General features: G+C 43.5%; 1 protein-coding gene across 4 annotated transcripts in view; it reads left to right on the forward strand.

The window, feature by feature from the left end:
* The window catches only part of ZNF445 (zinc finger protein 445), a 59,726-nt gene that overhangs the window by 14,098 nt on the left and 19,600 nt on the right, over window positions 1–26,028 (forward strand). The window contains exon 1 of one of the 4 annotated variants that reach the window (XM_027523628.1): window positions 17,823–17,929. The exons of 2 other annotated variants lie outside the window; for them this stretch is intronic. The gene's annotated coding sequence lies outside the window, so the exon portion shown is untranslated. Of the gene's footprint in view, window positions 1–17,822; window positions 17,930–26,028 lie in introns of those variants that run through there. One more of the 4 variants, XM_027523629.1, reaches the window with a different exon arrangement.

A 26,028-nucleotide genomic window follows, 5' to 3' on the forward strand; every position in this document is an offset into this window, starting at 1 on the left:
TGAAAGATGAGACTTCCTTGGTGGTCCAGTGGTTAAGACTATGTGCTCCCAATGCAGGAGGCATGGGTCAGGTTCAATCCTTGGTTGGGGAACTTAAGATCCCACAAGCCACACAGTGTGACCAAAAATAAATAAAGAAAGCAATTTTCCTATCACTTAGTAAATTACAAAGATTTCAGGAACCCTATGTCAGGAACCAGGATCAAAGACCCAAATATTAGAACAAAAGGTGCTCCTGGTGCTCTTACCACTTAGAAAATTACAAGGACTTAAGGGACTCTGTGCTAGGAACTAGGGGCAGAGACCAATGTGTATTATCTCACATTTCAATTCCAAAAAGGAGAAATCTGAAGGGAAAAAGTGTGCTTGTTCAAAACTTAGTTATTCTGGCTCAGTTCTCTGCTCTCCAGGATTAGGGGTGATAGTCCCGCCTTCTGGATCCACCGGCTTATCAGAGCTCTAGGGGAGTCTTGCTCTCAAACCTCTAAGTGGCTCTGCCCTCGTGGATTCTGTGGGAGTTGTCTGGTCTGTCTGAAACTGAAGTGGTAACCCTGATGATCTCAATCATTCTAAGGGTTATTCTTCCTTTGTCTTGAAGAAGCACACTTTCACACTCTGTCTTCATTTCTCATTTTACAACTTCAGATGCAGTCATACTGGAGGTTAGGGCTTCAGCCTGTTAATTTAGGGGGGACACAATTCAGTCCTAGCAATACCTCCATTCCCCTGCAATATGCCACCAGTGGTAAGCCTTGATCTGCAACAACCCAGTTATCCTCAGAATTACTTGTTTTAAAAAATTATTTTGAGAGCTCAATAGTTCTGTCGTGTAGGCTTAGTAGATGCAGTGTGTGAGCTTAGTTGCTCCTCAGCATGTGGGTTCCTAGTTCTCCGACCAGGGCTTGAACTTGCGTCCCCTGCATTGTAAGGAGGACTCCCAATCACTGGACCAGCAGGGAAGTCCCTCTCAAGAATTACTTTTCAAAAAAAAAAAAAGATAAAAGAATTACTTTTCATCCACTGTGTTGACATCCTCATTACTGACCTGACCAACAAGCTGGCCTTGACCAGTCTCTACATGAGGTCACGGATTTTATGACACGCAAGAAGGGTTGACAACCCTGATGAGATGCAAGACCTGCTCAAAAGTGCAGCTTCTATGAGCCACCTGGGCGAGTCATCAGAGGAGTATCCCTGATAAAGTCAACCAAAAGCTGCTGTCCTTGGCAGCTTCCACCAACAAGAAAGAAGCTAACTGTTAGGCCTGTTTGGCTATCGGAAGCAACAGGTACCAAATGTCCTTTATGGCAAGGTTACCTGCAAGACAGCCGTCTATGAATGGGACTCCTAAAAGCAGCAGACTCTAGAGGTTGTGCTAGATGCGTTGGCATGGGCCCTGTCATTGGGACCAATGATGCTTGCCAGCTCTGGAGCTATGTATCGTAGAGACTTACGTGATAATTGGAGCCTACAGGAACAAGAGACTGCTATTTGGATACATAGGCCTCTTGAGTTTGGGACATGTGAATACTAAAGGCAGCTGCCAGAAACACCCCCTTCAAATGGCAACTCCTAGTTGGCTTTTGGCCCTAATGAAAACAGAGCTCCTGACTACCAAAGCCCTGTATGTGACCTTAAGACCCAAGTTGCCCATCCTCACATGAGTACTCACTTATCTTATTAATAAAATAGGACAGGATTAACAAAGTGCTATCATTAATATTACATCCCATATCAAGCCTCAGTGGGATTCCAGGGGTGGGCCAACTCCGTGAAGCAGCTGCCTTTCCGGAAAGGACTGAACAGCCTGCAGAGAGCGCTCTCACCACACCCTTAGTGAAGTGCAATGCATGGGTCAGAGATGTTCCAGTTGATGGTATGGTTTGTGTTTGCATCTTTTCTTAGTTTTCACATTTTGGGACAAAGCATCCTGGGTTCAACCAATTCAGTGTGAATCTTTACCTCTTTCAGCAACACTGAGTATAGCTGCTAATGCCTCTGGGTGGTCGCCTGCCTGATCCTTCCTGTAGGCAAATTACCCACAACATATTTCATAATTGCTCTCTATAGAGTTGCCTGCTTCATTTTTTGGGTCTCAAACTTCCTTCTCAGTCCAGAGGTTATTGTGGAACTTAACAATAGAACAGTCATCTTAGGCTTGGGAAGTCATTTCAAGACAGTCATACCCTCCCCCAAGGAAAAATCACCAGCAGTTACAAGCAGTTAGTGGTCCAGGAAGATTGAGCAATGACACACCCAGCCCTAACCACGATACGGGTGGAACATTAACCCAAGGGTGACCAGAATGGACCATAAAAGAAGCCCAGTTTCTCTCCCCTACCGGAGGCAGACACTTCTGGGTCTCTCTTGCTGCTCCCTTGCAGTGTACTCAGTAAATCTCACTTGGTACCCTCACTTCTGACTCAGTAAATCCTTTTACCAGGTGCTGGCCCATCACCACACCCCTTGACAGTTACCATTCAGTATCCCTGCCATCCAACAACACTTGGGATACAGCAATAAATAAAAACAGATTTTATAGTCTCTCTTTCCCATTCCTATTTCCTGACCCAAAGATGGATCCCCTACCCATTACCAATAGAGATTCAGCTCTCCAGGAGAGCCTTCCTGATACTGTCTTTATCCCTGGATCCAAAGGCATACCATCATCTTTTTGGAGGAAGACAGAGGAGGGCTTTTAGAATGTTAGGGATGGAGGAAGGATGTGTGTGAGTTCCTGGCAAGGGAGGAGAGGCTGAATTCCACTTTAAAATCTTTTTAGTACTACTTAAAGTATCAGTATTTCTTTGCTATGTTAGAAAGTACTTTAAAAATTCAAACATCATCTTTGTAAAAGAGAACACATTTTTTGATTCCTTGTTTTCCCCCACGAAGCAGGGCTGAGTTTGTGACCAGGAGTGGAAAATCCCATTGTAGGGTAAGGGAGTTAGAGAAGACGAGGTTCGAAAAAAGAACGAGACCAGCATTTTACAGGAACAGATCACCTTTAATGAGGCGAGAAGGGGCAGCAGGGAGATTAGTGAGCTGCTGCACTAACCCAAGAAAAGAGTAAGTATATATAGGCATATATGTGGAAAGCTACTGTATTAAGGGGGCCTGTCCTCCAAGGTGGTTTGGAGTAGTTATCTCTTTAACGGCTGGGGCAAGGAATTTTGGAGATCAGCCAGAGGCTGGACCCGCTGGGAGCTGGGCGTAATCAGCCTTAATGTCCATTTTTTTTTTCCGGGTGAGACAGTTCTTTGTTTTGCATAGAATGGTGGGGAGGACCTGGAGGAGGGTTTTAACTCCAGGCTATTTTGAGCCAGGTAACTTTCCTTCACCCATCAGGACAGTTTTCTTTCTGTCACTTGGCCACAGCTAATTCTCAGTTGTACACTCTGATCTTTCTTTGGCCACAGTCCAGAGCCCCCCCACAACTCCCACCCCCGCCTCAATATACCAAGACTTATCTCTTCACATTTCCAAATAGGAGGTAAAGGAAATTCCCTGGTGGTCCAGTGGTTAGGACCCCACGCTTCCACTGCTGGGGCCTGTGTTCTGTCCCTGGTCAGAGAACTAAGAGCTCCAAAAACCCTGTGGCAAGGCCAAAATCAAACAAACAAAATAAGAGGTAAAAAAACAGGGGAGGTAAAACTTTCCTCCTTTTTCAAAGTCAAAAGCTAATGTGTTATAAATTTGAGAACAAGCAAATGAATAAAACCCTTCAGCAACGCTGCAGGGAATCTGTGTAAAAGGAAGGACCCTTCATCCTCAGGTTGTCAACCCTAGCTACACTTTGGACCATCTGGGTAGTTAAAAAGAAATAGGAAAACCTAGGCCCCACCCACAGTTTTGCACTTAATTGAGAAACTACTCAGGGGATTATGCATGCATTTGCAGTCACTCAGCTCTGTCCAACTCTTGGTGACCCCATTGAATGTAGCCTGCCAGCTACATTCCTTTCCATGGGATTTTCCAGGCAAGAATACTGGTTGTTGTTCAGTTGATCAGTCATGTCTAACTCATTGTGACCCCAAGGACTGCAGCATGCCAGGCTTCCCTGTCCTTCACAGAATACTGAAGTGGGTGGCCATTTTCTCCTCTAGGGGATCTTCCTGATCCAGGTATCAAACCTGTGTCTCCTGAGTCTCCTGCATTAGCAGATGGATTCTTTACCATCTGGGAAGCCAACACAGGGGATTATCAGTTCAATTCAGTAGCTCAGTCATGTCCGACTCTTTGCGACCCCATGGACTGCAGCATACCAGGCTTCTCTATCCATCACCAACTCCCAGAGCTTGATCAAACTCATGTCCATCAAGTCGGTGATGCCATTCAGCCATCTCATCCTCTGTCGTCCCCTTCTCCTCCTGCCTTCAATCTTTCCCAGCATCAAGGTCTTTTCAAATGAGTCAGCTCTTCACATCAGGTGGCCAAAGTATTGGAATTTCAGCTTTAACATCAGTCCTATCGATGAACACCCAGAACTGATCTCCTTTAGGATGGACTGATTGGATCTCCTTGCAGTCTAAGGGACTCTCAAGAGGCTTCTCCAACACTACAGTTCAAAAGCATCAATGCTTCGGCGCTCAGTTTTCTTTTCTTTTTTTTTTTTATAAAGTTTTATTAAAGTATAAAGGAGATAGAGAAAGCTTCTGGCATAGGCATCAGAAGGGGGCAGAAAGAGTACCCCGGCGCTCAGCTTTCTTTATAGTCCAACTCTCACATCCATACACGACTACTGGAAAAGCAGTAGCGTTGACTAGACGGACCTTTGTTGGCAAAGTAATGTCTCTGCTTTTTAATATGCTGTCTAGGTTGGCCATAGCTTTTCTTCCAAGGAGCAAGTGTCTTTTAATTTCATGGCTGCAGTCACCATATGTAGTGATTCTGGAGCCCAAGAAGATAAAGTCTCTCACTGTTTCCATTATTTCCCCATCTATTTGCCATAAAGTGATGGGACTGGATTCCATGAACTTTGTTTTTGAATGTTGAGTTTTAAGCCAGTTTTTTCACTCTCCTCTTTCACTTTCATCAAGAGGCTCTTTAGTTCTTGCTTTCTGCCATAAGGGTGGTGTCATCTGTGTATCTGAGGTTATTGATATTTCTCCTGGCAGTCTTGATTTCAACTTGTACTTCATCTGGCCTAGCATTTCACATGATGTGCTCTGCATAGAAGTTAAATAAGAAAAAAAAAAAAAGAAGAAGTTAAATAAGCAGGGTGACAATATACAGCCTTGATGTACTCCTTTCCCAATTTAGAACCAGTTCATTGTTCCATGTCCAGTTCTAACTTTGCTTCTTGACCTGCACACAGATTTCTCAGGAGGCAGATAAGGTGGTCTGGTATTACCGTCTCTTCAAGAATTTGCCACAATTTGTTGTGATCTACACAGTCAAAGGCTTTGGTGTAGTCAATGAAGCAGAAGTAGAATGTTTTCTGAAACTCTCTTGCTTTTTGATGATCCAGCGGATGTTGGCAATTTGATCTCTGGTTCCTCTGCCTTTTCTAAATCCAGGTTGAACATCTGGAAGTTCATGGTTCATGTATTGCTGAAGCCTGGCTTGGAAAATTTTGAGCATGACTTTGCTAGTGTGTGAGATGAGTGCAATTGTATAGTAGTTTAAACATTCTTTGGCATTGCCTTTCTTTGGATTGGAAAGCAAACTGATCTTTTCCAAGCCAGGAGATTATATTGAGCAGCAAAAATTAAAAGTCAGTGATTTACAGTAACAGTTTTTTCCTACTCAAAGCCTGGTATAGGAACACAACGTGGGCACATTTGCGAGTTTCTCAAGAAATAGTCTTGTTGCAGAAGTTGGACCATTGAGAAACTAAGCACCATACTCAGAGGGTTGGAGAACTCAGGTTTATTAAGCCAGCAGTCCCAGATAAGCTACCCTCTAGTTCTGGGGCCTTCCAAGTTCAGGGTGAGCTTCATTCTTATGGGGTCAGAACACACAATTACAGTTGGCACTGGTTGATTGGTTACCTGGTTGCTATGGGCTACGGGCAGTTACAGAGTGTGGAAGTTGTTATGGGTTATGTGCAGGGAATTTCCAAACAGAAACTCGTAGAAGCAGAAACAGAACATTCCATACTTATCAGAACATCTTATAACTATAAGATGCTAGGTCATCTTGTTCCTCTCTCAGTGCAGCCAGTATCTTACAGAAGCAGAATGAGCATGAAGTTATTTCTAGCTGAGTCTAAGTTTTAAGTTTTCTTCTTCAGTCTTTACCAGCTTCCAGAGAGCTCCCAAAGTGGAATCTGCAGTTTAACAACCGGTTAAACCAGGGTAACCCCAAGTGATTTGTATTCATATGCACATTCAAGTTGGAGAAGCTCTGCCCTGGCTCCTGCCAAGTCAAGCAGCCCAACATGAAGGGAAGTAAAGCTCTCAGGAACCAGAGTTCCAAGGACAGGCTCCCAGCAGAGGAGGGGAGAGATCGCCTTGCTGCAGGCTCTGTGTGTTGACTCTCAGAGAAATCAGGTAGCAGCAGAGGTGGGCTGAGCTTCAAGAAGCTGGGCAGGACTTCAGAACAGAGCTGCTGTCTGAACAGAGCAGAAGGAGGAGTCTGCTCCTGAGTTCTGCAAACGCTGGAGGGCTGATCTGCTGAATCTGTTGGACCACAGCAGTCCGGGTGCTGTCCATGTTAGCTGCTGTCCTGCTGAGTAGTGCTAAGTTGCTTCAGTCGTGTCCAACTCTTTGCAACCCTATGGACTGTAGCCCACCAGGCTCCTCCGTCCATGGGATTTCTCCAGGCAAGAATACTGGAGTGGGTTGCCATTTCCTGCTCCAGGGGATCTTCCCAACCCAGGAATTGAACCTGCATCTCCTGAATTGGTTCTTTACCACTAGTACCACCTGGGAAGTCCACCCCAAACACAGAACCTGCTCAAGCTCCTCTTTGATGGGAACATTTTGTTCTCAGACAAAACAAAAAGCTCTTTTCAGTGGATGGTTATGAATGTTCAGCACCCCCAGCCCCACTCCAGCTGTCCCAGCCACCTTGAGTTCCACCCCTGTGGAGACCAGTTATCAGGAACATTATTTGTTCCACAGTAATCAGTACCAAGGTTGCAAAGAACTGTTGACTTATAGAAAGACACACGATGAAAGAATTGTGAGTTGGAGTTTTATTTGGGGGTCTTTTTGAAGATGAAAGTCCAAGAAAGAGCCCCTCAGTTGGCTCTGAGGAGCTGCTCTGAAGAAAGAGGGGAGAAACCAGTTTATATATGATTTTGGCAAGGAAATACATGTAGTCAAGCATATGTCTTGGTGGGTGTGTGTTAGTCTGTCAACCTTTGCAACCCTGTGACTCTTTGCAACCCTGTGAACTGTAGCCCACTTCTGTCTGTGGAATTCTCCAGGTAAGAATACTGCAGTGGGTAGCAGCCATTCCCTTCTCCAGCAGATCTTCCTGACCTAGGGATTGAATCTAGGTCTCCTGCATTGTAGAGGATTCTTTACTGTCTGAGCCACCTAGGAAACCCATATGTCTTGGTACAAAATTTCAAATGCATATATCAAAAGAAGAAAATATGGCAGATCATACAGAACAGATGTCTCAAGTTAATGGTTTTAGTGCATTTCTATGTATGGGAAGATTAAAAAAAAAAATCCAGGGCCATTAAAATTCTTCCTGAGATATACATCTAACTATCTATGGGGTTGGGCTTCCCTTGTGGCTCAGCTGGTAAAGAATCTGCCTGCAATGTGGGAGACCTGGGTTCGATCCTTGGCTTGGGAAGATCCCCTGAAGAAGGGAAAGGCTATCCACTCCAGTATTCTAGCCTAGAGAATTCCATGGACTGCATAGACTATGGAGTTGCAAAGAGTTGGACATGACTGAGTGACCGTTGCTATCTATGGGGTCTGTTTTTAACTGTCAGGTCAGCAACTACAGTGGGTTACAACTTAACCCTTGCAAAACTGGGTGGTGAGCAATGCTCTTTGGCTTAGCGATCCTCATTTTTCTGTGTCCACAGAACAAAGAGCTTTATTTTGGATCTGGGGAATTGCAATTTGGGAGACACAGTCTTGGGTAAAACCAAAAGAATGTTCCAAGGAAGAGAAAGAATCAGGGGCTTATAAAGGCAGAAACCATGAGATTGTTAAAGTTGTAAGAATTATGATTGGGTATGTAAAAAAGTAAAAATGTAAAAAAGGAATATTTGCCCTTAAGGGATAGACTGTCATAAGTTATTTAGGGAAAGGTTCTGATAAGTATCTTGGGTTTCTGGAATATTGTGTAGATGTTCTGTGTGCCTGCTTTAAGTCAATAAGCGGTCAAAAGTTCAGATCCCATCCTGGCTGAGATGGGTATAAGTCCTACTTCCTCAATGCCCTCTTGTCTCCATGTGAGTGAGTGCTCTTAGCAATACTGACTTCATTTTTATTTTCTTTTCACATATTTCAGATGGAAATTAATGGACATATTAGGCATAGACAAACAGTTCCTATCTTCCTTTTGGGTGTGTTGGATATTTTCCAGTTGCACTCTGTCCCCCACTGCTGCCCCACAACCACCATATTCACTCTTGGTTCTTCTGAACCCTGCCTTAAGACTTGGGAAGCTGACCTTCTTGGACTGCCCTCCAGCTTCCAGTTGGGTTATGCCAGTGGCAGGCCCTGACAGATCAGAAGGAAGCTCAAGTTTAGGAACTTGTTCCCCCAGATCACTGTATGCTGGACTGTGGATTGAGTATGTCCCTAAGCTGAAGGCTACAGCTTCTGTCAGGTAGTCTGCTTCTAGAGGTGGTAATAGCTTCCTGTTAAAAAACAAAATTCAATGGAATAAATTTTAAAGAGCTTGTTGGCTTTCTTCAACAATTCATGAATCAGCCAGCCTAGCAGATAGAAAGGAGCGCAGAGGAGCTTTACAAAACAAAAGACTAATAGGCAGAAGGGAGCAGGAATGAGGAAGTTATATAAGGCAAAAAAAGTGGGTTGATTATAAGGTTACTTTCCTTTATAAGGGAATGGCAAGGGTCTATCAGGTAGATTACCTAACTAATGCTGATCAGGAAATTTCTGATGGACTGGAACTAGTTTTAACATTTCAATTCTGGCAGAGTCAAAGCTTTTAGTTAAGTTTTATTTTGATGGCTTGGCACTTAGCATGAGCTACTCCATTTTGGGCCTGTTGTTTTGTTTTTACCATTTCAAATATCGCTAGCCTTGAGGTTTTGTACCATGTCCTTAACAATTATACTTTTTATATATCACCCCTTGAACCCTCCTTAGTTATACTGTGCCTTTGGTTTCTCTTCCATCTCATCAATAGCTCTCTTGCCAGGATCCACTCTCTGTTTCCATCCTTGGTGGCTGGGACATTGAAAAAGAACCTAAGGTGGTTCAAACAAGTGGAGCAGAGCCTCAGGTCAAAGATGGAACATCCCTCCTACTGAAAAATCAGTTTGGGAACATGGTGAGGCCTGGCACTAGGATGCATCTACCAGAAGACAACCAGGACAGCTCCCTGGCCCCTTGGCACAGCAGCTTGCACGTGTGCTGCAATGGGAGCAGGTGGTCTTTGTAGCATTGGCTCTACCCCCTCCCCATTCTCTGGTGTTGTTGATAGAGAACATTTGCTCCTACAGGCACTAAGCAGTCTCTTGATGTGGCTTTAGTCCTTCTTCAAGCAGCCTCTGTACCCCCAAACCTACTCCTCCAGGATTCCACAGATTGGCAAATAACACCACTTCCTCAACCACTAGGTGAGCCTTGTTAAAGCTCACCAATGGGGCTTTTAAAGACCAGACAGCAGGCCCAAAATGGAGTAACTGATGCTAAGCTCCAAAATAAAACTTAAAGTTTTGGTTTTGCCAGAGATGGAATTTTAAAACAATCCCAGTCTATCAAGAATTTCCTGATTAGCACTATCCTTTATAAGGAAATCAACCTTGCAACAACCCATATCTTTTTGCCTAGTATAATTTCCTTGTTCCTGCTCCTTTCTGTCTATAAACTCTCTTGCCTTGCATAACTCTTTGGAGCTCATTTCAGTCTCATAGATTGTATGCTGTCTGACTTATGAGTTTAAGGCCAATAAGATCTTTAAAATTTTCTTCACTGAATTTGTTCTTTAACAGTTTTAGTGATAAGAATAGGATCCAAGGGAGTCTACTAACATCCTCAAGGACAATGAAAAACACAGGCACTGGCACCACTGAAACCTTTTTTGGGAATGCAGAGTCTGATTTCCTGGACCAGGAATCGAACCTGTGCCCCCTGCAGTGGAAGTTAAAATTCCAGTCACTGGCTGCTGCTGCTGCTAAGTTGCTTCAGTCGTGTCCGACTCTGTGCGACCCCATAGACGGCAGCCCACCAGGCTCTGCCATCCTTGGACCACCAGGGAATTCCCTCTTGCTGCTTCTGAAGTTCATGGGTAAGCTTCTCTTGAATCTGAGTTCTCCCTTTGCATCTGAGCTTGCTGCACTCATCGATTTTCCAGTCCAGGGTTAACAGGGCAGCCTGGGCTAACAGGAGGCTCTAACAGAGCACCAGTTCTTAGCTCTTGGTCAGTCCACAGTACCATTTCTTTGGTTACCACTGGCATCCACAGGTCTGTTTCTTCTTTAGTTATTGTTGGTTTCTTCTGATATACATACACATAAGTTAAAAGAAAAATAGATTTATTGTTAATGGGAATCTTGGAAGGCCAAGATGCAAAATATGGGTTTAGACTGAGCACCTAAAAGCTGTTTGAGCTTGCCATCTAGATTGGTTAAGAAGTGGATCAATATGAGGTTACCCTCCAATCTCCAGAAAATTTTTGTGCATTGAGGAGCCCAGTAAAACATAAAACACTACAAAATCTCCAACCTGGTGGTACATTCCTGTTAGATAGAAATAGACTCCTCAAGTTCAAAAGAACTAAGTGCTCTACCTTCTGACACACCTGCTTATTTTTTGTCTAAGAACTGTGGTCCTAGAAGCTATAGATACATACAAAAATGTCAAAATATTACTAAAGACAACTCGATTTACAATGGCCATTATGGAGAACATTCCATAGTTAGACAAGGTCATTCATTCAAGAAGTACAATTGAGGGACTTCCCTGGCAATCCAGTGGTTAAAACTCTGCACTTCCAATGTAAGGGCTGTGGGTTTGATCCCTGGTTGGGGAACTAAGATTTCACATGCCACATAGCGAGGCCAAAAAAGAAAAAATTAAAAAGGGAGTAAGACTTCAATTAAAATTATTTTTTTTTAAAGTACAGCTGAAATCAAGGGTTCCCAAATCAAATCAACCAAAAGGGATACTTATTACTTTAGTTGATATGCAGAAGCCTCCAAAAGGTTTGAAGATTCTAAAACAGCTTCACAGAAAGATTCATTGCAAAAGGCTAATGAAAAGTTAAAGGCACGAGAGGTACTCAGAACCAAAGACTACAAAACTGACGTGACTCCTACCGCTCCCATCTATCTTCCTTTACCTGAGTACTCGAAGTCTACTGATCCTCTGTGGATGAGTGGAATCACCTTTTCACGCTGAAGAGACTATTAACCAATTACTTTTTATTTCATTTTTTATTTATAGTAAATTTTACTTTTGTTGATTTCCTTTAACAGAATTTCAGAGTAAGTCTGTGTGCCAAAATAAGCAAAAGAAGAGATATCCTAAATCTCATTAACAGATCTTTTTCACCCTGTTCCTCTGAGTAGGGCAAAGGGTTGCAGGGTCCCCAATGGTGACACTTAACATTTTGTCCCTGGAGATTTTACCTATAGATACAGAAAGAACACATAACACCAACATACAAGAATCAAACCATATGAGGGTACCATAGGAAGAAGCTGATACGCTCTGTCCACCTCTTTAGGGTTGTAATGATAATGACTGACTTTCTTTTTACTAAGTTCAATCTTGGGTTTTTTGTGTTTTTTTTTTTTGCTTTTGTTTTAAGTAAAATGTCAGAATACACAGAAGAACTGTACAAAAAAGATCTTCACGACCCAGATAATCACAATGGTGTGATCACTCACCTAGAGCCAGACATCCTGGAATGTGAAGTCAAGTGGGCCTTAGGAAGCATCACTATGAACAAAGCTAGTGGAGGTGATGGAATTCCAGTTGAGCTATTTCAAATCCTAAAAGATAATGCTTTGAAAGTGTTGCACTCAATATGTCAGCAAATTTGGAAAACTCAGCAGTGGCCACAGGACTGGAAAAGGTCAGTTTTCATTCCAATCCAAAAGAAAGGCAATGCCAAAGAATGCTCAAACTACCACACAATTGCGCAAACGCTAGTAAAGTAATGCTCAAAATTCTCCAAGCCAGGCTTCAGCAATACATGAACCATGAACTTCCAGATGTTCAAGCTGGTTTTTTTCTAAAAGGTAGAGGAACCAGAGATCAAATTGCCAACATCTGCTGGATCATCGAAAGAGCAAGAGAGTTCCAGAAAAACATCTATTTCTGCTCTATTGACTATGCCAAAGACTTTGACTGTGTGGATCACAATAAACTATGGAAAATTCTGAAAGAGATGGGAATACCAGACCACCTTACCAGCCTCTTGAGAAACCTGTATGCAGGTCAGGAAGCAACAGTTAGAACTGGACATGGAACAACAGACTGGTTCCAAATAGGAAAAGGAGTCTGTCAAGGCTGTATATTCTCACCCTGCTTATTTAACTTATATACATCATGAGAAATGCTGGGCTGGAAGAAGCACAAGCTGGAATCAAGATTGCTGGGAGAACTATCAATAACCTCAGATATGCAGATGACAGCATCCTTATGGCAGAGACCGAGAAGAACTAAAGAACCTCTTGATGAAAGTGAAAGAGGAGAGTGAAAAAGTTGGCTTAAAGCTCAACATTCAGAAAACTGATATCATGCCATTTGGTCCCATCTGCTGCTGGTGCTGCTGCTAAGTCACTTCAGTCATGTCCGACTCTGTGCGACCCCATAGACGGCAGCCCACCAGGCTTCTCTGTCCCCGGGATTCTCCAGGCAAGAATACTGGAGTGGGTTGCCATTTCCTTCTCCAATGCATGAAAATGAAAAGTGAAAGTGAAGTTGCTCAGTGGTGTCTGACTCTTAGTGACCCCGTGGACTGTAGCCTACCATGCTCCTCCATCCATGGGATTTTCCAGGCAAGAGTACTGGAGTGGGTTGCCATTTCCTTCTCCTATCACTTCATGGCAAATAGATGGGGAAACAGTGGAAACAGTGGCTGACTTTATTGTTTGGGGCTCCAAAGTCACTGCACATGGTGATTGCAGCCATGAAATTAAAAGACGCTTACTCCTTGGAAGGAAAGTTATGACCAACCTGGACAGCATATTAAAAAGCAGAGACATTACTTTGCCAGCAAAGGTCCATCTAGTCACGGCTATGGTTTTTCCAATAGTCATGAATGACTGTGAGAGTTGGACTATAAAGAAAGCTGAGCGCCGAAGCATTGATGCTTTTGAACTGTGGTGTTGGAGAAGCCTCTTGAGAGTCCCTTAGACTGCAAGGAGATCCAATCAGTCCATCCTAAAGGAGATCAGTTCTGGGTGTTCATTGGTAGGACTGATGTTGAAGCTGAAACTCCAATACTTTGGCCACTTGATGTGAAGAGCTGACTCATTGGAAAAGACCCTGATGCTGGGAAAGATTGGGGGCAGGAGGAGAAGGGGATGACAGACGATGAGATGGTTGGTTGGCATCACCGACTAAATGGACATGAGTTTGGGTAAACTCCGGGAGTTGGTGATGGACAGGGAGGCCTGGTGTGCTGCAGTTCATGGGGTTGCAAAGAGTTGGACAGGACTGAGTGATGGAACTGAACTGAACTGAAAGTGTCAGAATATGTAAAAATGTTGTACTTACTTAACACAGTAAAAATAGTGGAAGTTTAAAGACTATTCATGAATCCAAGCTGGGCCATGACTACTACTGTTGAGTTTACTCAGTGCACTAATTCCAAGTTTAGCGACCATCAGCAAACTGGCACCTCCAATTAAACCTGTGGGCATCAGTTTCCCAGAGTGGTAGAATCTCATTCCCATGATGCCAGCCAAGGTTCCAGATGTAACTAAGAAAACCTAAATGTTCCTTGGATCTTGAGACAGCTGATAGGCACCCAGGCCTGCTAAACTACCAAAGCGAAGCCGAGTAGCCAGGGATGGGACACTGTCTGCTTTTGCGTAGCTAGTGGGCCCCCTGGGAGCAACCAGTGCTGCATAACCCAAGTCCATATAAAGGCACTATTTTCTTTCACTCTGTCCAGACAGAAGATTAAACTAGGCCTGTACGTCCTTCCTGAAGGACTGCACTGGCTGACAAGAGTGCACATGCCTTGCGCTGGAGAGTTGCCAAAGTTCCTTTTTTTTTTTTAGTGTTTATCTGTATTTATTTGGATGTGCCGGGTCTTATCTCGACGTGTGGGATCTTTTAGTTGTGGTATGTGAACTCTCAGTTGTGTCATGTGAGATCTAGTTCCCTGACCAGGGATCAAGCCTGGGCCCCCTGCTTTGGGAGTTCAGAGTCTTAGCCGCTGGACCACCAAGGAAGTCCCCGAAGTTACCTTTGAAAATAAGACTACCCAAGACTGCTGGCGATCTCCTTTGGGCATCTTCCATTTCTTGGTCAAAGAGGATGGGCCACAGTTAAAGAATCTCCTAAACCCAGGGAGGATCCCCAAAGAATCAAAGGACCCCAAAGAATTTAGAGTCCTCATCTAGACTGTCAGATCTTGACCAGCTTGTGCTTATGTTGCAGTACCCGGCAAAGCCCCAAGATGGAGGCAGAATGGCATAACCTTGAGAAGGATACTCAAGGTCTTCGATCTCCAACACGGTCCACTTATGGATCAGAAAGAGTTCGCAAAATAGCAATGGATCTTTTAAAAACTATTCTTAACAAAGACCCAACACAGCCAAATCAATAAGTATTTTTTTTTAGGTGTGGAATCTATAAATATTCAGATAGATACAACTAACCTCTTCCCAACTTATCTCAATATCCACCACACAAGTCCTCACGTTAATAGCAGAAATCTAATCACCCAGGGGCTAACCATTCCCTGTGATATCAGAGAGACAGCAGTGCTGCTGCTGCTGCTAAGTCGCTTCAGTCGTGTCCGACTCTGCGACCCCATGGACTGCAGCCTACCAGGCTTCTCCGTCCATGGGATTCTCCAGGCAAGAACACTGGAGTGGGTTGCCATTTCCTTCTCCAATGCATCAAAGTGGAAAGTGAAAGTGAAGTCGCTCAGTCGTGTCTGACTCTTAGCGACCCCATGGACTGCAGCCTACCAGGCTCCTCCATCCATGAGATTTTCCGGGCAACAGTACTGGAGTGGGGTGCCATTGCCTTCTCCCAGAGTCAGCAGTGAGCGATTCAGAAGAGAGATCTTAGTTCCCTGCCCGAGGAATTGAGCCTGGATATCTGAGCTTCCCTCATGGCTCAGATAGTAAAAAATCTGCCTGCAATGCAGGAGACCTGGGTTCGATCCCTGGGTCAGGAAGACCTCCTGGGGAAGGCTACCCACTCCAGTATTCTTGCCTGGAGAATTCCATGAACAGAGGAGCCTGGCAGGCTACTGACCATGGGGTCCCAAAGAATCAGACACAATTGATGGACTAACACTTTCAGTTTCAGCCTGGATGAAAGCTAGGAATGGTTAGCCACCAGACCACCAGGGGCTAGGGTCTAGAAGCAAAGTGGCCCTGGATCTTTCCATTTGGAATCAACAATGTCTCAAAGAAGCAAAAACTGTAAAAACAGATACAAAGTTTATTATTAGAGACACAGCACAATGTATGGAAGAGCACACAGAGAAACCATTTAAGACTGAAGCAAGGCAGGAATATGCAGGAATACACTCCTGGAGAGAAAAGGGTACGGGCGTCTGCTGTAATGGCGAGGAGCCTAGTAAGTCACCACACACACTGAGAGGAGTGTGGGTTTCCTGAATGAGGAACAGGGATGCAGTAAAGAAGTGATTTAAATGCCTGATATAGGACAGTCCTTCTGGATCTTTGCTTACATTTGGCCAATTACTTTTGTTTCTTTTTTCACACTTGACTGGTCCTTGGACCCTTCCCAAGATACGTGGGCAAATTTTTGCTAAGAAGAATACCACCGTGGAGGCTTGTGGGTGCAGATCCACACTTATTATATGCTGGGGCCCCTTCCTTTTTGGCCCCCTCCCTCTTTGACCCCCAAGAAGCCTTCCTGCGCATGTGCAGACAGTGAAGTCTTCCTTGACCTGGGGAGTGGGCACCTTATTTCTGTACTTTAGCAGAGCTCAGCTTTTGCCACTAGTTTTGTCCTTGGAGTGTCTGGGTGAGAACAAAGCATCAGTTTTACTCCACTTGACAAATACCAAGTGTCTGACCCAGAGACCCATTGATGTCCTATCTCACCTGTACCAGACCCTGTGTGTGGCTGTTAGCATAACTGATGTCATCTTGGCCACCTCATGCGAAGAGTTGACTCATTGGAAAAGACTCTGATGCTGGGAGGGATTGGGGGCAGGAGGAGAAGAGGACGACAGAGGATGAGATGGCTGGATGGCATCACTGACTCGATGGACGTGAGTCTGGGTGAACTCCGGGAGTTGGTGATGGACAGGGAGGCCTGGCGTGCTGCGATTCATGGAGTAGCAAAGAGTCGGACACGACCGAGCGACTGATCTGATCTAGCCCTTAGAGTTTCTCCTGTTTTTTTGCTGACCCTACCCAGGACTGTACTGTGTAGTAAGTCATTTCTCTGTCATCGATAACTTTGTAGTTACTATCAATAGATATTCCTGAAAATCCCATGGCCGGAAGTGCCCAGTAGGCTACAGTCCATGGGGTCGCAAAGAGTTGGACACGACTGAGCGACTTCACTTTCCTTTCCTTTAATAATCCTTAGGTCCAGGTTCTATGCTCTATTAGTCCCCAGACAATGATGAAAACCTTCCCTGGTGTATTCCCAGTCTCACAAGACTAGTTACACATCCATAAATCATAACTTATGAATGCATCTACCCCCATATCGTAGGTTAACTATAATAAATTGTCCCAGGAAGTCCCTGGCAGTCCAGTGGCTGGGACTTTGGGTTCTCACTGCTGAGGGCCAAGGTTCAATCCCTGTTCGGGAAACTAGGATCCTTCAGTCAGTGCAGGATGGCCAAAAAAAAAAATAATAATAATAAATAAGTAATAAATATATATTAAAAAACTGTCCCTACGGTCCCTCATTTCTACTGCCTTCTCAGGATAAAACCTCTTTTCATACTCTTCAGAGCTATTCTCTATCTGCTAAATGGAATGCAGTTTGACTTATGAATTGCTGATTAAAGCCCAGAGATGTTTAAAATTTACTTAATTTCGTTAACAGAAGGAAACATTGGAAGCTGTGGTCAGGAGGTTTGTGTGCCTGTGGACTGGGAATGAGCAACTACTCCTGGTTGTGGTGGTGATGAGGAAAGGGACTGCTGTGAACTCCCTTAGGTTTTGATTCCTCTCCTTGAAGGGGGCACCAGAGAGTAATGAGTCCTTTACAGCTCCTCCTGGGCAACCTGGTCAACTAAATCTTGCTGGTCCCTGATTGGACCCCCGGTTTTGATCCCATTCTTCCCTGGGGGGAGGGAGCCCTGGAGGGAAGCCCTGCACACACATTGGGAGTGGGGGTAGGAAAACAGGACAAACTGATGGAGCTCTGTGGCACGAACAGAAGACAGGCGTCCAGTGCCTTGGGTGGGGGTGTGTGGGGCCAAGCCCCTTGGGCTTCGCTCAGAGGCCTGCCAACAAGGCACTGGGGCCTGGGAGAAACAGAGACGCTGGCCCTCCCAGCTTCCTAGAGAGACCGAGAGGCCTGGGGCGGTGACGCGCGTGCGCGATACGGGCCAGCGAAGAAGTCGGCGTGGGGGCGACTGGTGCGGGCCGGGGCGTGCGGTCAGGGGGCTGAGCGTTTCGCGGCCGCGCGAGTCGGTGAGTCGGGTGACTGCGCGGGTGTCGGGGGCTGCGGTGTGGGCGCGGGGTTCCCGGGTTGGGGGCAGTGAGTGAGGGTCAGCCTGGAGGCTGCGACCCGAGGGGATCTGGCCTGGGAGCCTGACCCGCCGCGGTATCTGCCTGCTCTTCGTCGCCTGGGGCGCGAATTTGGAGCAGTGGTTTCGGTGTTTTATCACTTCTCCCAATTATGCAAACAAAGCGAACTGATTACAGGTAATTAGATGACTTGGGTGATTGTTAAGAAAAGTAGAAGTACCCGCAATTCGTTAATGTTTTTGTCTGGAGGCTTCTTGACCTTTTAAAATGTGTGCATAATTATGCAGACGCTTATACATATACAAATATATTTTTTAAAAAGTGGGGTTGAAATAACTCTCCAGCAGTAAAATCCTGCTTTTTAAAAAATATATAGTCCACATATTTTATTTTTAATTGATTTTAAAAATTTGAGGTGTAATCCACAGAGAACATCATGTTGGTTTTAGGGGTACAACATGTTTCCATATTTGTATAGTGCTGCTTTTAAAAGCTTTTTTTTTTAGCATTATTGTGATAAAATACAGATGACATTTACCATATGTAATCATTGATCATTTAAGTCATTTTAAAGTGTAATTCAGTGGCATTAAGTACATTCATCCTGTTTTTGAAAACTATGATGTCGTCAACTTGTGGAATGCATTTGTTCATAAATTGGTTAAAATTGGAGCCAGCATTATATACCACTGAGACATAATTTTGCAAGTATAATTAAAACATTTTTGTTTGCAGTTTATTTTCCATAGTACGCATTACATGATGATGTAAATGCTTAACAAGTGATATATATTAGGTTGATTGTTTCTGGGTTCCAAATGAAAGAGTAATATATAAAATAGTTTTTAAACACAAGGTACAGCTGTAACCTAAAGCCACTCTTCTGTCTTCTCACTTACCTTGGCCTAAAAACTCAGAGAATGTTCACCTTCCTAAGTAAAAGTAGTGCTAGGAAAGAACCCCATTCTGTTTCAAGCTGTTTGCATTTCAAAACTGAAAACTCATTAATAGTAGGTGGGTTATTATGCACAGAAGTGTCAGAGAGCAGTTTGAGCTGTAATTTGATTTCAGGAATCTTTCCATTTATTATACCCGTGTGTGTAGTTGTGTGTGTTTTTGGGAGCTGATGAACGAGGCTACTTTACATGTTCTTAAGATCGAGGAAGGACTAACAATTTTGGATGAGAAAAGCTAAAAAGATGGGAATGATAAACTGCTGTGTATACTTGTGAGGAAGGGAAACTGATAAAATCATGAAAAATAGAAACTGTGCCACTGTTAAGTTTTCGCTGGCTCCTAGTATCTCGAATTATTAATGCATGGGCAGTCTGATGTCACGCTCCTGAGCAGAAACACTGAAAGTGTGGTCAAATGTAGTGTTACTTTGTAGTCTTCAGTATTTTTAACACCTGAAAGGAGGTTCCTCTGGTGAGTCATCCTGTGCTTCCCAAGATTGAATTTTTGAGCTTACACTTTTCTTTCCCTGATCTTAGATCTCTTACCCTCCTTCAGGCCTTGTTTTATTTTACTGCATAGCACCTGATACTGTTTCTGTCTCATTGTCTATCTTCTCATAAGCTGCTCAAAGCAGTGTATTTTGTCTGCTTTATTGCCTACAGAGACCATAGTGTCTGGGATATAATAGGTGCTTAGTAAATGTTTGTTGAATCAATGAAAGAGTGAGTTCAAATTTTAGATAACACTTGACACAAGTTAATCCTTAGTATCTAAGATAGAAAAAAAATTAAGAAAAAGAGAAACAACTCATCTTCAATTTAAAAACCTTTTCATTTTGGGTAATTGTAGACTCACAGAGGGTGTCCGAAGTCTATAGAGTTCCTTTATATCTTTACCTGGTTTGCCTAAAGGTAGAACCTTGCATAAGCATAGTGCAGTCACCGAACCTGAGACATTTGCAGTGGTCCAGTACTGGTAATTAAAGTTCTGGTTTATCGAGAGCTCCTCACTGTCTTGCTGACGTTCTTTTTCTGTTCCAGGATCCAGTCTAGGATCTCTCATTCCATTTAATTGTCATGTCTTCTAGCTCCCCTTCAGTCTGTGACAGCTCCTCAGTTTTACATGTTTTTCACAATCTTGACAATTTTGAAATATTTTGTATTTGTAATTTTAGAGTAATCCTCTCATTTGGTTTTGTCAGATGTTCTCCTTCGACTGAGGATGATGTCGATATGTCTTTGAACTGGTGATACTACTCTTAAAAAATATTAATGAAGTATAATTGCTTTAAATGTGGTTCTAGTTTCTGGTGTACAGCAAAGTGAATCAGGTCCGTGTATACATATTTCCCCTTCCTCTTGAGCCTCCCTCCTACCCTTGTGCTCTACAGTAGCGTCCCACCAGCTATTTTACCCATGGAGTATATATATGTCAGTGCTCCCCTCTCAGTTCATCCTGTCCTCCCCTTCCCCTCCTGTGTCCACATGTTCATTCAGTGATACTACTCTTGACCCAGTATTTCTGCCAAGTATCAGCCCTGTAAAGTTACTGTCTGTCCTTTGTAATTAGCCATTATTTAGAGATAGACACCTTGAGACTGCATAGAAATATTCTTTCTTCTCAGCTTTCACCTAATTAGTGTTTCTTGGTGGATCTTGCCTGAGGCAGTTATTATTGTGCCGTCTTCTAGGTGCCTTTCATTTCCGTTCCTTCTGAATCTATGAACTGGCATTCTTTGTGAGGAAGAGTTGTACCTTCTCTCCCATTTGTTTATTTACTTAATTATATCACTTACGTCAGTGTGTGATGTTGGGTATTTATTTTGGGGGTTTATTGAAGTGTGTTATTTATTTTGTGGTTTAAATTATTCTAACTTTGGCTATTGGGAGCTCTTTCAAATCAAAGCACCTGTTTCCCCTTACAAGTTCCCATCCTTTTTTTGTGTCTTTCTCTGACTTTTTAAGGCGCCCAAGATACATCTTGTATTTTCATTTCCCCCAACCCTGGAATCAACCATTTCTGCAAGGATTCCTGGTTTCATTTATTATAGAATGGTACTGAGAAACCAAATTTTGGGCACTAGGTTGAGCTGATTTCTTAGTTAGCAAATTGGTGTAAATATTATTTTAACACTGAAATGCTGAAATTAAAAAAAAACAAAAAACCTTTATTTTTGTCTTTTCTGGCCACACCACGCTGTGTTGTATGTGGGGTTCCCTCATCAAGGATCAAACATCTGCCCCTTACATTGGAAGTGTGGGATCTTAACCACTGGATCACCAGGGGAGTCCTTGTTTTAGCATTTTAAATGTGTACCAGAAGCAGTCTTTCTTTAGTTTTTGATGGTTTTAGAAACTTGCTTGCTTATTATCAGTGTGTAAAATAAACCTTATGTACCCTCTCACTGGCAGGAAAACCATGAGAATAAGAGACTACGCAATGAGGATTTTAAGAGGAAATCAAAATGACTTCGTATTAAAACAAAATGACAGAAGAAAATGCCCCTGAAAAATGCTCATGTGATTGCTTGGGGTTTCCTGGGTTCTTTTCCAGGCCATTTTCACTTGGGAATGAAACTGAGTGAAGGGGTGAAGCTCTAGGGGAGAAGAGGCCTGATCCATCTCAGGTTCCTCCCCAGCTTGGGGGCTCACATCTTAAGTCAATGAATGAAGCTTTTCTTCTGTCCTCAAAAGCTGGTTGGGACCTGGGAGGAACCCTGAGGCATTAGGATACCTGAATTTAATTGGGCAGTTTCAGCTCACTGGCCTCCATCTTTACTTACTGTGCTGTGGGTCTTTCATTCAGACTTTGAAAGGCCCAGGAAGTCATTAGCTTTTATCCATGTTCATGGTTGCAGAGGCTGGGCTCAAAGGACTGTATTCTTTTGCCATATTCACAGCCAGTTGTCCTCATTTTTCTGCTGTTCCTTCTCATCGTCTCTTTACAAATACTTCACTGACCTCTTTGGACATTTCTACAGCAGCTGCTTCATAACAGGTCAGCTTGGAGGCTTATGTTTGGTGCTAATTTGACTGTACACCCTAGTTTTTAGAGATAGGTCAATTCTTTTTTTTTTTTTTTTAATTAATTTATTATTTTTCTATTTTTTAACTTTACAATATTGTATTAATTTTACCATATATCAACATGAATCTGCCACAGGTATATACGTGTTCCCCATCCTGAACCCTCCTCCCTCCTCCCTCCCCGTACCAGGTCAATTCTTTATATTTCCCACTGGGTGCATTTCTTCAGAATCTTTCTGTCTAGCCTCCAGTTCATTCTCTTGAGTCTCACTGCTAGATTTCTCTTCACCTGACCGTTATTCTCTTCTCCAGTCTGTTCTGCACATTTGGCTGGGAAAGTCTCTGCCTCTTTATCTGACTCTCAGCTTCCTCCTGAGCGGTTGTTGCTATTCCTGTTGGTGCTGCTGGGGCTCTGCAAGCCTGGTGCCTGCCCCTGACCCTCCGGAAGCACCTTTCCTCTTCAGTCTCCTCTGGTTGTGTCTTCAGGCCCCTTCTTGTAGGCCTGCAGTTCTGTACCTTAGCACTTCTCAGTTTGCCTCTGCTTTTGTTTTTTCTGTATATTTATTTTCTTTGTCCTGCCCCCTCCTTTCACTGCAAAGCTTCATCTCTCTGCTAGAGCTTTAGCCAGCTTCCTCTTCATGCGTGATCCCAAAGTAGTTCTTCATTTGACTGTCCATGTCCTTGTAGCAGCACCACCATTTCTTTTATCTGGATGATGGTGCTGGACAGAGGGAATATTGAATAATAGCCTCTGAACTGAGAACGAACTTTGAGACTGAAAAATGAAGCTGGCAACTCCTTGAAATGTAATTATGATGTTACTATAGGTACTTACATCAGGCAGTAGCTGTGGGTGCACAACCATCAAGAGGCATTTGAAGCTGAACTCATTGTGGCCAGAAGAGGCACGGGGGAATTTAAAGGGGCCAGGGTAAAGATAGAATCTGACTACTAAATGAGAAGCACATTTGCACAAGTGGAAACTGGGTTTCTCTTCCCCTCTGAGGTCTCATGAACATTATTCCTCATGGACCATTAACCATCTGGGACAGCACAATACATTCTCCCAGTTTTCATATCAGATGAAGGCAAGAATAAGAGCTGACAGGAAGTTATCTGGCTTGGGTGCATTCCTTATGAGTCGGGTTAAAGCTCAGAAAGGGAGCTGCTGCAGGTCTAAGATGGAGCTGACAAGATGAAGTCAGTGTGGTCCAGCCACATAGATGGCATGCTTTCTTTGTCCCATTTCTGTCACTGGTCATCTATTTTGACAGTCCTAGAAATACTAGCTGAGTCTGTGTTTGGCTTTTGGCTGAAGTAATGATTTCTTTAAATTTTCTTAGCTTGGTGAGAGGTGGAGGGTACCACCCTTTCCGGCGAAGATGACCGTCGTCTGTGACTTGTGCACTGAGTAATGGGGCCACTTTACAACAGGTGCTAAGGCCTGCTGAGTGCCTCTGACTTCCATTGGAGGACAGAGGGAATGAAAAATGCCCATTGAACTGAGACGGTATCTTGAGACACCTAGGCAGGTGACTCCATGTAATCAATGGATCAGTGTATTAGAGAGTCGTCAACTCACATGGTGAGATCAGGTGGACAAACTGGAAGCAGTTGCAGCTTCACTTTGTGCTGCTGAGGGGCCACTGGGACAGTTTTGTAGTTAACCTAGGGTGTGGGAGCATGTGCTTGGAAACAGGAAGTGCATTGCTAAATTAGGTTTTATGAATGGCTAACTAGTCTCGGAGGCAACGGAAGTACGTCAGTGAAGGTCTTCATCATTGTTTGGAGACTAACAGAGCATTGCAGCCGCCTAGAACTAACAATCCAAAAAAAAAGTGTCTGTTAACTTCAAAGCCCTTGATGACAGAAAAGTGACTTACCTTGTAGTACAGTCATAGGTAGGGTCAGTGGAGGGACGGGAGGAATTGAATGGGCCCGTGATGGTGTCAGTTATGCTAATAGCCATGCATACTTCTTTTCTTCTGATTTTTATATTCCTTTTCATTAATGGTTTATCACAAGATATTGAATATAGTTCTTTGTGCTATACACTGGGACCTTGTTTATCCCTTCTAAATGTAATGGTTTGCGTCTGCCAACCCCAAACTCCTGTCCATCCCTCTCCCTCTCTCCTTCCCCCTTAGCAACCCCAAGTGGTCTTTTTTCTGTGTCTATGAGTCAGTTTCTGTTTTGTAGGTAGACTCATTTGTGTCCTACTTTATTTTATTGTTTATTTTTGACTGTTCTGGGTCTTTGTGGCAGTACGGGCTTCTCTCTAGTGGCGGAGGGTGTTTGGGCTTTCGTTGGAGTGGCTTCTCTTGTGGAGCACAGGCTTGAGGACTCGAGATCTTCAGTACTTGTGGCTCCCAGGCTCTAGAGCACAGGCTCAGTAGTTCTGGTATTCAAGCTTAGTTGTTCTTCGGCATGTGGAATCTTCCAGACGGGGAATCAAACCTGTGTTCCCTGCATTGGCAGGCGGCTTCTTTACCACTGAGCCACCTGGGAAGTCCACTGGGTCATACTTTAGATTCCGCATACAAGTGATTCCGTGTGGCATTTGTCTTGGTGTGTCTGACTTAGTTCACTTAGTATGATCACGTCTAGTTGTATCCATGTTGCTGCAAATGGCATTCATTCATTGCTTTTTTATGGCTGAGTATTGTGTATATGTACCTCATCTTCTTTATCCATTCATTTGTCGATGGATATTTAGGTTGTTTGCATGTTTCAGCTATTATGAGCAGTGCTGCTTTGGACATAGGGGTACATCATGAATAGCTCTTTATAGGCTTTTTTTGCTTTGTTTAGTTTTAACATGCTCTCTCTTGTTTTCTTTTGCATGTTGTGGTTTTGGGCAGCATTTTGCTCTCTTTTGTTCTGTGCCTCAGTTGTCAATTTTTATCTGACATGTTCTCAGTTCAGCTTGCCTTCTTTGGTTTGGTTGTTGACTGAGTGGCTTAACTAGAACTAGGGTCAACTAGGTTTCTTTTTCCTTTTACAGTTGCTTGAGATCCACTTACAAGTTCCCTTCAAGGATGTGCAGCCTCTTCTGCTTAGTGGCCACCTTTCAGTCCAGGGTGCTAATACTCAGTTGCTTTCTTTCTTTTTTCGCTGCTCTCCTTGTGAGAGCTTAGTTTCCTGACCAGGGATTGAACCTGGGCCCAGCAGTGAAAACACTGAGTCCTAACCACTGGACCGCCAGGGAATTCCAGTTGCTTTGTTTTTTAAACAGAATTATTGATCACCTTGCTGATTATAGAAATAATGTTGAACAGTTTAGGAAATATAGAAAAATAGGAAGGGAAAACCCTCTAGTTATACTTGCCAGAGTAGATAACTGTGGAAAACACTTTGGTGGCCAAGGCTTGGGAACTTTTTTGTGTATAAGCAAGGGTGTTTTATTTTTAAGACATAAAAGAGTTCATAACTATAATTTCAAAAACTTAATTTATTTGGGGAAATTGGGAAAAGACAAAAAATATAAAGAAGAAACTAACTGGCAGGCAGTACACAGAAGTAAACCTCTTCTTACATTTTGGGATATTTGCATTCATTATTTTTGATGTACATTTTAGTAAAGAGACCTTGTATATAAATTTAAAAAATCAAATCACTGCAAATAAAGGCTCCTTTAACTGTTATTCCCAACCACTCCACCTCCACTGTCAGTAAGTTTTTGTACATGCTTTTTTGGCCATTTAAAAATCTTTCAAGTGCTTATATGTACATCATACCTAGACATCAGTTCAGTTCAGTCGCTCAGTCGTGTCCGACTTTTTGTGACCCCATGAATCGCAGCATGCCAGGCCTCCCTGTCTATCACCAACTCCCGGAGTTCACTCAAAATCACGTCCATTGCATCAGTGATGCCATCCAGCCATCTCATCCTCTGTCGTCCCCTTCTCCTCCTCCCCCTAATCCCTCCCAGCATCAGAGTCTTTTCCAATGAGTCAACTCTTTGCATCAAGTGGCCAAAGTGTTGGAGTTTCAGCTTTAGCATCAGTCCTTCCGGTGAACACCCAGGACTGATCTCCTTTAGGATGGACTGGTTGGATC

This window comes from Bos indicus x Bos taurus, chromosome 22, assembly GCF_003369695.1.
Source record: "Bos indicus x Bos taurus breed Angus x Brahman F1 hybrid chromosome 22, Bos_hybrid_MaternalHap_v2.0, whole genome shotgun sequence".
Classification (NCBI taxonomy): Eukaryota; Metazoa; Chordata; class Mammalia; order Artiodactyla; family Bovidae; genus Bos; species Bos indicus x Bos taurus.